The following is a 12,564-nucleotide window of genomic DNA, read 5'->3' as shown; positions in this document are numbered from 1 at the left end:
AAAATAATATTGAGATAAGGTTACTAAGGGAATCATACCATGGCCTTAGCCCCTCCTAGAAATTTTTCCTAACGGAAACTTGTACCTTTTCCTCAAGACTAATTGCCTTCAAAAATCCTTTTATTTCACATCCTCAAGGTACCTCCCCCCGCAACACACACACACTTCTCCAAATTTTTTAACTTTCTCTTTCGAAGTCCAAAAGAGTGTGCGTACAAAAAAAAAGGTGCGGGCGGGGGGTGCAATTTCACCAACTGTAGAAGGACTTGAAAACTGTCCAGCGAGGCAAGCGGGCCTCTGAAATAAGGGTTGCCAGACGACAAGCGAGTCGGAGACCAGAGAAAATTAAAAGAATTCCCCCATTGATAGCAATAAGAAAGTTCTCCCACCTCCTTTCGTCTCCCCAGCGAAAGGCTATTTCCCTGTCAAATGAGCTGGTGGTTGATCCCCCACTTTCTCCCTTCATGCCTTCACAGGAGTGTCTCCACACCCGACCGCTTAGACTCTTAGGAGGAGGCGGGATGGCGGGCCTGGGCCGGGGCGCGCGTATTAGAGGCTTCTTCTAACAGCCGGAGCTGTGGATCCCTACGAAAGAAGGCTCAGTGCTTCCATTTGTGGATCTCTGTGGGTCTCCCGGTTGCCCCGGGATGGTAGATGTGGCCATAACCTTAGTTCTCAAGTCATCAGAAGCAGAACCTAGTAATCACTCACCGCGGCACGCAGGGTCGCTGGGGACAGAGACTGGTTGCTAAGGACGCTCTGGGAGTCGCTCTTAGAGCCAGAAGGTTGTCCTTCTAGAGTCTCCTGACGAGGGCTTAGCCAATCAGGACCTGCAAATGCAATTCCACCTTCCCTTCCTCGCCTTCACCACATTTGTGTTCAGTTTCGAACGAATAGATGCAATGATGTGTGAAAGACCTTTGTTAGCTTTAAAATACAATCATAAAGCACTTAGCAGTGATTCTTTTTACATACTGTGCGTACGTTGGATATCCCGCCAGTAGCTGCGGCAAGAAGCGGCTCGGCAGTGCGTTAGTGTCTCCTCAACGTGTAAACGCCTCGTCTAAAGCCTCGCCCGCCCCACCCCCCAAATCTATAAAAAATAAAAATAAAAACAGCATGCTTGCTATACAAATGTAGCTATATCTTTTAATCAGATTGCTGTTTGTAAACTCGTTTTACATAGAAGTAGACTCCTGCCAGTGTCCTCTGCAATTAGGATAATGGGAAAACAAAGCATCTAGGGTGTTTTGTATGTACTAACCACTAGGGGGCAAATTTAAACACAAAGAATTGCCTATCTTTAAATATAGTATCCAATAAAATTATCTGACTTAAATCCTTATAAAATTTCTTTGTCTACCAATGGGCGAGCAACTTCAAATATTCTACAAAGGTTCACAAGTGTTTTACCATGTGTAAGAGCAATTCTGGTTAAATTCCAAGCTAATGTACAGGGATTGTCCTGGTGAAATAAATTGCATTAAAAAATTAAGAACTTGAGAACTTAACTGATGTAAACTTGAAATACATCAATCCTGAATTATTCCTGTTCATAATAAGAAACAAATAAGTCTTTTAAATTTTTTTAGACATTTAAAACAGAAATTGTAGATCCAAACCCATAGAATGTACAACGTCAAGAGTGAACTCTAGGGGCCAGCCAGGTGTTGTAGTGGTTAAGTGCGCGCCCTGCACTGCGGGGATCCGAGGTGCGCACTGATGCACCGCTTGTCAAGCCATGCTGTGGTGGCATCCCATATAAAGTGGAGGAAAATGGGGACAGATGTTAGCCCAGGGCCAATCTTCCTCAGCAAAAAGGGGAGGATTGGCGACAGATATTAGCTCAGGGCTAATCTTCCTCACATACACAGAAAAGAGTGAACTCTAATATAAACTATGGACTTGGGTTATTATGATGAGTCAATGTAAGTTTGTCAGTTGTAATAAATGTACCACTCAGGTTGAGGATGTTGATAACGGTGGAGGCTATGTATGAGTGGGGGCAGGAAGTATATGGGAAATCTCTGTGCCTTCTTCTTAATTTTTCTGTGAACCTAAAACTGCTCCTAAAAATTAATAATAAAGACTAAAATTCATAAATTTTTTAAAATAATAAAGTTTAAAAAAAACAGAAATTACAGTATCTGATCCCAGGCTTTGCCAAAACACACCTCTCCTAATAGATCAGTAAGTTGAGGGTAAGAACAAAAGTGAAATTGAGAAAAACTGTAAGAGAGAGAACAAAAATATAAACAAGATTTAAAAATTAGTAGGGGGAACAAAACCTTCTTGATCCAAAAAAAAAAAAAAAAAAAGACTTGAGACAGCAAATCAAAACTGCTTACCATATTCCAGATAAAATGAATATGGAAAGACTGCTGCACTTAAAAATAGCTTGGTGGGGTTTATATAAAATTTATTTCAAGACATCTAGGAAAAAATGTTAAAAGCATGAAAAATTCAAACTGTTAAAAGTTACTCACAAAGGAATAAAAAGCAGGTTAGCTAAGAAATTCATCTCCATAATATAAAAATCCGTTGATTCTACAGAGCATTTAGAGAGAAAAGTAGCTACCCGTGAATTCTATAGAGAAGACAACTAAAGGACATGTTTATAAAAGGAAGAATTCACAAATTCTTCCCCTACTCCTGCTACACTTTAAGATTAAACCACTCAAAATAAACCACTCAAAAGCAGATCGCTTAGACATTAACCAAAACTCAGAACTCAAAAATGTAGAAGTCGTGATCAGAAAGAATGGACGTTGAGCTCTGAAACCAGATATACCTAAACGATTCATTTTCCCTTGGCCACCAAATGAAATGGCAAAAACAAATTTGAAAAAGATAATATGTTTATAGCTTTTATAATCCAAGTTAAAATAATGAAGTGTGAGAAAGCAGTGGGGACGTTTCTCAATTTTCATAAAGGAGTGTAAAATAAAGATGTTCCACTATTGTGGGGTGAGGGAATTCAGTTAGATCCTCGACTCACACTATACACTAAATGATGGATCTCAACGAGTAGAAATATATAACATATTTTTGGAAGAGAACACTTAGTGCCATAAATACAGACCTCAGCAAATAGAAAACCATGAATTCTTGAAGGAAGTATTTCACAGAATAAGAAAAATAAAACTAACCTCTTAATGTTACCATATAAATTGTATGCAAGTACACTTCAAAGCCCAAAATATGTGTGTGTGTGTGTGTGTGTGTGTGTGCGTGTTAGGAGAGTGAGAGTGAAGAATGAAATGGTTTTAAAGTTCATTTGGAAGTATAAATGGCATATTAGCCAAGAAAATTCTGAAAAAGAAGCAAGTGTAGGAGGGCTTGGCTTACTACATATTAAAACTTACTGTGAAAACTGTTTAGTGGTGCATGTATATTTTGGAAATAAAATATTTAAAATATTTTAAAATTCCATCCTTGAAAATGGTATATAGTTGCCTCATAGTACCTAATACAATGACTTGCATGTAGTAAGTGCTTAACAAATATTTCTGGGTGAATTCTTGAATAAAAATGTAGATGATTTTATTTTATCTCGTGAGCTGAATTCATTGTGTCAGAATTTCTAAGTAAAATATTAATATAAATGGACGACCTGCTTGTTCTGTACTTTTGTTTAGCAGGTCATATCATTCTGTGCCACCTCTTGAAAACTGTCAAAATAGTCAACTATTCTTCACTTGTATTTTGACTCAAGTCTAACTGAATAATGGCTGGACTTTTAAAAATATTTATTACATTATTTCACAATTATAAATATTTTTATCATATGATTCTTTTCAAATAAAACTAATCCTTCAAATCTGCTAAAGAAGAAAGTCAAAAATTTAATCTGTATTATTCTATTAAGAATTGTGTGAAAATTTTCCTGATTATTAATTTTTGGTGCCTATAATATCTTCTATCCATTAATTGTTATATAATGGTTTAATTATGGTGATTTTAAAATATGAAGACAAGTTGTTTGATAATCCTCCCTTCCAAAGATGGAGCCAAAGCCCTTCCCCTTGAGTGTGGGGTTCAATTTAGTGACTCATTTCTACAGAATAGACTGTGGTAGAAGTGAGGAGGTGGGATTAGGTCATAAAAGATGTGTGGCTTCCTCCTTGCTCTCTCTCGGATCATTTGCTCTGGGAAGAAGCCAACTGTCATGTCATGAGGACACTCAAGATATTCTATGGAGAGCTCCATATAGCAAGGAATTGAGACTTCCTGACAGCAAACCAGCAAGAAAAGGAGGCATTCTTTCCATAATTAGCTGAGTGAGATATCTTGGAAGTGGATCCTCCAGTCCCAGTCAAACCCAGTTGAGTCTAAAATGACTGTACCCCATGTTGAAGTCTTGAATGAAACTTCATGAGAGACTCTGAGCCAGAACCACTCATCTAAGCCATTCCCAAATTCTTGAACTACAGAAACTATGAGATAATAAACGTTGCTTTAAGCTGCTTGATTTGGGGGTAATTAAGCCCCAACAGGTAACTAACACAAATATTATACTGTTATTCTCATACAATGCATATTGGCCACTCTTTTTAAATGTTAGAGAGAATTACATGTTTTATTTTCAGTGTTATGAGTTTCTCAAACAAGTTTGAAGCTAAACACTCTGGACCATTTCAGCATCATTATTTTGGAAAGATTTTGAAGAAATATAGGATGGCAGGACTTTGATAGTGCACTAAAGACTGCTGCTTAAATGCTATGAACAGATTTAGTAATCTGGAAAGATCTTTATTGCTGTGTCCCATAACTGAATCTATTCTATGGATTTTTTTCTAAAATAATTTTTGTTCTTAGCAAAAACAAAAACAAAAACAACTTATTTTTGAACAATCAGAAAATGCAAAGAAAAAATAAAACCCATATCAAACCTACACCCAGACATAACATAATTTTATCATTTTGGCATATATCTTTTTATTGTGTGTATATCTTTACTATTATTTTTACAAAAGTGAAATCATACTGTAATGTTTTTAATTTCATGTAAACATTTTCACTTGTCATTTAATATCCATCTCTAATTTGATCTTTAAACATGCTGACTCTGGCTCTTCTCACCTCCTTCACCACTATCACTCTAGATCAAATTGCTACTATCTCTTGCCTCAGCAGCTTGCAATGGCCTTCTAAATAGAGGAAACTTCCACCTTTGCCCCATACAGAAGCCAGGTTGATCCTTCTAAAACATCATTAAGGTCACTTCACTTCTCTACTCTTGAAAAAACCTAAATTCTTGTCCATCACCTAGAAGGCCCTGCAAAATGTGGCCCCTACCCTCCTTTCAGCTCTCAGTAAGCCCTTGCTCACTGGCTATCAAGCTTGTCATCAGGACCTTACATTTAGTTTTGCCTTGAAAATTTTTCTCCCAGTTGTTCACACATGACTCACCCATTCACTTCATTTAGGTCTTTTTAAAGATCAGTTCCTCAGAGAGGACTTCCTTGACTACCCAATCTAAAAACTCTGCCTCTATCATTTAATTTTTTTATATAATACATGTCATTGTCATTATCTGACATTGCATTATATGTGTGTTTCATTGTTTGACATGATATATTTATCTGTTATTTGTCTCCCAACTAGAATGTCAGTTTCAACAAAGCAGAGACTGCTTCTGGCTTATTCATCACTCTCTCCTCATTGCTTTGAACAGTACCTGGCACAGGTTGGTTCTCAATAAATACATCTTGATTAAAGGACCATACGGGTGTACTATTTTAATCTATAATTAATGAATAATAATTACTTGACATTTAGAATTATGACAATTTTTTCCTATGATGAGCAATTATGTCATGAACATGTGCATAAGGAAATATATGCATTCTATATTTGTTTCCTAAGATTTAGGAGTCAAAAGTTATGATCATTTTTATGGTTTTTGATACATATTGCCAAACTGCCCTGCATCAAAAAGTTGTTATATTTTACACCACTCCAGAAATGAATGAGAGCTACTTTCTTCTCACCTTTCATGACAATATATATTTCCCTTTTAAAAATTGTCATTTTGGGGCCAGTCCAGTGGTGCAAGCAGTTAAGTGCACACACTCCTCTTCGGTGGCCCGGGGTTCACAGGTTCAGATCCCGGGTGCGCACCGACGCATCGCTTGTCAAGCCATGCTGTGGCGGCGTCCCATATAAAGTAGAGGAAGATGGGCATGGATGTTAGCTCAGGGCCAGTCTTCCTCAGCAAAAAGAGGAGGATTGGCAATGAATGTTAGCTCAGGGCTGATCTTCCTCACAAAAAAAGAAAAAAAAATTGTCATTTTTTTATAAGGGAAAGATAGTTATTATTTAAATTTGCCTTTCTTCAATTACTAGAGGGCAGATATTTGTTCATATAATTATTATCCATTTGCATTTCTTTTTTTATGAATTGCCTCTTCATGTTCTTTGTTCATATTTCTACTGATTTTCCCTTATTCACTGTTAAGAGCTCTCTTCACCATAAAGTAATCCCTTGTCTAAATCATGTTAAAATGTAATTTTTCCCAGTTTGTGATTTGTCTTTAAATTTTGATTACTGTTTTTCCATTTTTGTTTTCTCTGTGGAAATTTAAACATTATATCATCAAATTGATTAGTATTTCCCTACATGGCTTTTGACTTTGCCATCACTTTTAGAAAGTTTTCCAGGATGGTGTCAAGATGGCGGCATAGGCGGACTCTGAACCCACCTCCTCCCATGGACACAACAAATTTACAACTACTCTTGGAACAATTACCCCTGAGAAAGAACTGAAAATTGGATAAAAAGAACTCCTGCAACAAGGACAGTGCTGACTGAGGTGGAAGAAGCAGAAATTCCTTTCTAGAGAGAAGAAAGCCACCTTCACAAGCTGCAGCACTTCATGGCCGGCTGGGGGCAACCCTAAGGTACAAACCCTCCCCTGGAGGAGTAGGGGATTTGAGCAGGGGAGAGTTACAGCTATAAGCAGCTTTTGGACTCAGCACAACTGAGATGAGTGTCATAATATCTGGCTTTGCTGGCCACTAACAAGAATGAGGAATATCCCCAGAAAAGCTATCAGACATAAGGGAGAAAAAGCCTGCTCTTAAAGGGCCCATGCACAAATTCACCCATTTTGGAAAGCAACCTAAAATCACCAGAAAGAAAGGTGCACAGTCCTTTGGCAAAAAGAGACTCACCTGATAGGCTCTGGGTGCATATCAGTAAGAGATGAGACCTCTCCAGGGACTGAGACATCAGCAGCAGCTATTATTGTGACCTACTACAAGCGTGTTGACAAAGATACTGGCAGACGCCATTGGAGTTTTTCCCCTGGCCTGTTAGCCCAAGGTCTGCCCCACTCATTAGAGCACCGATTTAATCCAGCTCAGCCAGGGCAGGCAGCCTGCCCTAAGGACTGGCCCCACTGAACAGCAAGCCCTCAGGCAAATTGTGGGCCCACATAGGTGGGGTGCCTGGAATCTCTACAGCTGGGGGAGTGGGTCCACCTCTGTGGGGCAGGATGTGCATGAGGAGCAGGTGGAGTGGGGGGGGGCATTGGTGGAGTGTGTGGTGCCTCTGCAGTGGGGCAACTGGGTCTGCTTCAGTGGGTCAGAGCACACACACAGGGAAGGACTCTGTTGACAGTGTGTGTTGCCTGGTGGGTGGTGGGGCTTGTCAGTTGCAGCAGACTTGTGCTTCTCAAACAGCCACATAGGGGATTGTACCCACCTTCCAAACCCTGAAACAATTCGGTGCTCCCATGCCTTGGGCTGGCTCCACTCAGCTGCAATCCTGAGAGAGCTGACAACAGCCTTGCAGGCCAGAGGCCTACAGCAATTGTAAGCCCTTGAGCCTAGCAACCAGCCATGCTGGGGGCCTACTCATTTAACAGGAAAACTGCAACAAGATGTGCTATTAGACCTTGCAGCCAACAGTGCTGGGGCTCCCTACACCTGATAAAGTGACTGAAGGGTTCATAGCAGCCACATGCAGCTGAGCATTACAACCAGCCAGCCAGGGGAACAGTCTAGCCTCCCCGGCACATACAGCAAGAGCAACTCTGCCACAACAGAAGGACACACGTCGCTCACACAGGGGACACTCCTGGAATATTTGGAACTGGTGATGAGAGGGGCGCACACTGCTGAGCCTCATAAGGCATCTCTTACATAAGGCCACCTCTCCAAGATTGGCAGATGTAGCTGGCCTAACTAATACATAGATATAAGCACAGAGAAAGAGGCAAAATGAGGAAACAGTAAGGGAACAGGATAAAATCTCAGAAAAAGGACTAAAGGAAACAGAAATAATCTACCTGACAAAGAGTTCAAACAAAAAATCATAAGGACGCTCACTGATCTTGGGAGAAGAATGGATGAACTCAGTGAGAACTTCAACAAAGAACTGGAAAATATAAAAAAGAACCAATCAGAAATGAAGAATACAATAGTGGAAGTGAAAAATTCACTAGAGGGACTCAAAAGCAGAGTAGATGATACAGAAGAACAGATAAGTGAGCTGCATGAAAGACTAGAGGATATTATCCAAGCTGAACAGATAAAAGAAAAAAGAATTAAAAAGAGTGAGGACAGTCTTAGTGACCTCTGGGACAATATCAAGCACACTAATATCTGTATTATAGGTGTCCCAGAAGGAGAAGAGAGAGACAAAGGGGCAGAGAATCTATTTGAAGAAATAATAGCTGAAAATTTTCCTAATGTAAGGAAGGAAACAGACATCCAGGTACAGGAATCACAGAGAGTACCAAACAAGATAATCTCAAAGAGGCTCACACCAAGACTCATTATAAATAAAATGTCAAGAATTAAAGATAAAGTGAGAATCCTAAAAGCTGCAAGAGAAAGGCAACAAGTTACATACAAAGGAAGCCCCATAAGGTTATCAGCTGACTTCTCAGCAGAAACCTTACAGGCTAGAATGGAGTGTCATGAAATATTTATAGTGCTGAAAGAAAAAACCTACAGCCAAAATACACTACACGGCAAGGTTATCATTCAGAATGGGAGGAGAGATAAAGAGTTTCCCAGACAAGCAAAAACTAAAGGAGTTTATCACCAAGAAATCAACCGTACAAGAAATGCTAAAGGGACTTATTTAAGTGGGAAAGAGAAGACCACAAAGAGGAATAAGAAAATCATCAAAAAAAAAAAAACACAATAAAATATATAGTAAAGGTAGCAGATCAATCACCTATGAGGGTAATACACAGGTCAAACCACAAAAGTACTGGGGCTGGTCTGGTGGCATAATGGTTAAGTTTCCACACTCTGCTTTGGCGGCCCAGGGTTCGCAGGTTTGGGTCCTGGGTGCAGACCCACTCACTGCTTATCAAGCCAGGCTGTGGCAGGTGTCCCTCATAGAAAGTAAAGGAAGATGGGCACAGATGTTAGCTCAGGGCCAATCTTCCTCACCAAAAAAAAAAAAAGACAAAAGTCCTAAAATTATCTATTTCTGTGATAAGAAAGTAACAGATACACATGCACAAAAAAAGAGGTTAGATATGATATCAAAAACATAAAATGTGGGAGGAGGGGAGTAAAAGAGTAGAGCTTTTAGTAAGAGGTCAAATTAAAGAGACCATCAACTTAAGGTAGATTGCTATATACATAGGTTATTAGATATGAACCTCATGATAATCACAAACCAGTAACCTATAATAAATACACAAAAAATTAAGAGAAAAGAACCCAAAATAATACTAAAGAAAGCCATCAAATCACAAGGGAAGAGAGCAAGAGAAGAAAAAAGGAACAGAGAAGAACTACTAAAACACCCAGAAAAAAGTAACAAAATGGCAATAAGTACATACTTATCAATAGCTACTTTAAATGTCAATGGACTAAATGCTCCAATCAAAAGGCCTAGGGTGGCTGATTGGATAACAAAACAGGACCCACATATATGCTGCATAGAAGAGACATACTTCAGACCTAAAGACACTCACAAACTGAAAGTGGAAGGATGGAAAAAGATACTTCATGCAAATGGCAAGGAAAAGAAAGCTGGGGTAGCAATACTTATATCAGAAAAAACAGACTTTAAAACAAAAACTGTAACAAGAGACAAAGAAGGGCACTACATAACGATAAAGGGAACAATCCAACAAGAGGATATAACACTTGTAAATATCTAAGCACCCAACATAGGAGCACCTAAATATATAAAGCAATTATTAACAGACATAAAAGGAGAAATAGAGAGTGACACAATAATAGTAGGGGATTTTACCACTCCACATACACCAATGGATAGATCATCAAAACAGAAGGTCAATAAGGAAACATTGGCCATAAATGACACATTAGACCAGATGGACTTAGTAGATATATACAGAACATTCCATTCAAAAACCACAGAATACACATTCTTTTCAAATGCACGTGCAACATTCTCCACTATAGATCACATATTAGGCCGCAAAACAAGTCTCCATAAATTTAAGAAGACTGAAATAATACCAAGCATCTTTTCTACCACAATGGTATGAAACTAGAAATCAGCTGCAGGAAGAAAATCAGAAAAGCCACAAATATGTGGAGATTAAACAAAATGCTATTGAACAACGATTGGGTCAAAGAAGAAATCAAAGGAGAAATTAAAAAATATCTGGAGGCAAATGAAAAAGCAAATATTGCAAGCCAAAATTTATACGATACAGAAAAAGTGGTTTTAAGAGGGAAGTTTATAGCAATACAGGTCTCCCTCAACAAACAAGAAAAATCTCAAATAAACAATCTAACAGTGCACCTAAAGGAATTGGGAAAAGAAGAACAAAGAAAGCTCAAAATGAGTAGAAGGAAGGAAATAATAAAAATCAGAGCATAAATAAATGAAATAGAGACTAAAAAAAAAAAAATAGAAAAATCAATGAAGCCAAGAGCTGGTTCTTTGAAAAGATAAACAAAATTGACAAACCTTTAGCTAGACTCACCAAGAAAAAAAGAGAGAAGGCGCAAATAAATAAAATCAGAAATGAAAGCGGAGAAATTACAACGGACACCTCAGAAATACAAAAGATTGTAAGACAATACTATGAACAGCTATATGCTAACAAATTGGACAATATAGAAGAAATGGATAAGTTCTTAGAATCATACAACCTTCCAAAACTGAATCAAGAAGAAATAGAGAATTTGAATAGACCAATCAACAGTAAGGAGATCGAAATAGTAATCAAAAACCTCTCCAAAATAAAAGTTCAGGACCAAATGGCTTCCCCAGTGAATTCTAACAAACATTCAAAGAAGACTTAACAGCTATCCTTCTCAAACTCTTCCAAAGAAATTGAGGAAGAGGGGAAGTTTCCTTTACGAAGCCAACATTACCCTGATACCAAAACCAGACAAGGACAACACAAAAAAGAAAATTACAGGCCAATATCACTGAACATCTATGCAAAAATCCTCAACAAAATACTAGCAAATCAAATAGAACAATACATTAAAAAGATCATACACTATGGTCAAATGTGATTTATTCCAGGGATGCAGGGATGGTTTAACATCCACAAATCAATCAACACAATACACCACATTAACAAAATGAAGAATAAAAATCACATGATCATCTCAATAGATGCAGAAAAAGCATTTCACAAGTGACAGCATCCATTTATGATAAAAACTCTGAATAAAATGGGTATAGAAGGAAAGTACCTCAACATGATAAGGGCCATATATGACAAACCCACAGCTAATATCATTCTCAATGGAGAAAAACTGAAAGCTATCCCTCTAAGAACAGGAACTGGACAAGGATGCCCACTTTCCCCACTATTATTTAACATAGTATTAGAAGTTCTAGTCAGAGGAATCAGGCAAGAAAAAGAAATAAAAGGGATCCAAATTGGAAAAGAAGAAGTGAAGCTGTCACTATTTGAAGATGATACAAGTTTATATATAGAAAACCCTAAAGAATCCACCAAGAAATTTTCAGAAATAATAAATGAATAAGGTACAGTTGCAGGACACAAAATCAACATACAAAAATCAGTTGCGTGTCTAGACAATAACAACAAAGTAGTAGAAAGAGAAATTAAGAATACAATCCCAGTTACAATTGCAACAAAAAGAATAAAATACCTAGGAACGAACTTAACCAAAGAGGTGAAATACGTGTACACTGAAAACTATAAAACATTGTTGAAGGAAATTGAAGAAGACACAAAGAAATCGAAAGATATTCCATGCTCTTGGATTGGAAGAATTAACATAGTTAAAATGTCCATACTTCCTAAAGCAATCTACAAATTCAATGCAATCCCTATCAAAGTTCCAACAGCATTTTTCACAGAAATAGAACAAAGAATCCTAAAATTTATATGAAACAACAAAAGACCCTGAATAGTCAAAGGAATCCTGAGAAAAAAGAACAAAGCTGGAGGTATCACATTCCCTGATTTCAAAATATACTACAAAGCTATAGTACAAAACAGCATGGTAGTGGCACAATTACAGACACACAGATCAACGGAACAGAATTAAGAGCCCAGAAATAAACCCATACATCTATGGACATCTAATTTTCAACAAGGAAGCCAAGAACATACAATGGAGAAAGGAAAG

General features: G+C 38.0%; 1 protein-coding gene across 1 annotated transcript in view; it reads right to left on the bottom strand.

Annotated features, from left to right (window-relative positions):
* TMEM232 (transmembrane protein 232) overlaps positions 1-12,564 on the bottom strand; it is a 694,734-nt gene that overhangs the window by 178,971 nt on the left and 503,199 nt on the right. The gene's annotated exons all lie outside the window — the stretch shown is intronic.

The sequence above is a fragment of the Ceratotherium simum genome, chromosome 4 (assembly GCF_057802395.1).
Source record: "Ceratotherium simum simum isolate JZ-2026a chromosome 4, ASM5780239v1, whole genome shotgun sequence".
NCBI lineage: Eukaryota > Metazoa > Chordata > Mammalia > Perissodactyla > Rhinocerotidae > Ceratotherium > Ceratotherium simum.
Note: the sequence above shows the minus strand (reverse complement) of the source record. Positions and strands in the feature narration are given on the sequence as shown.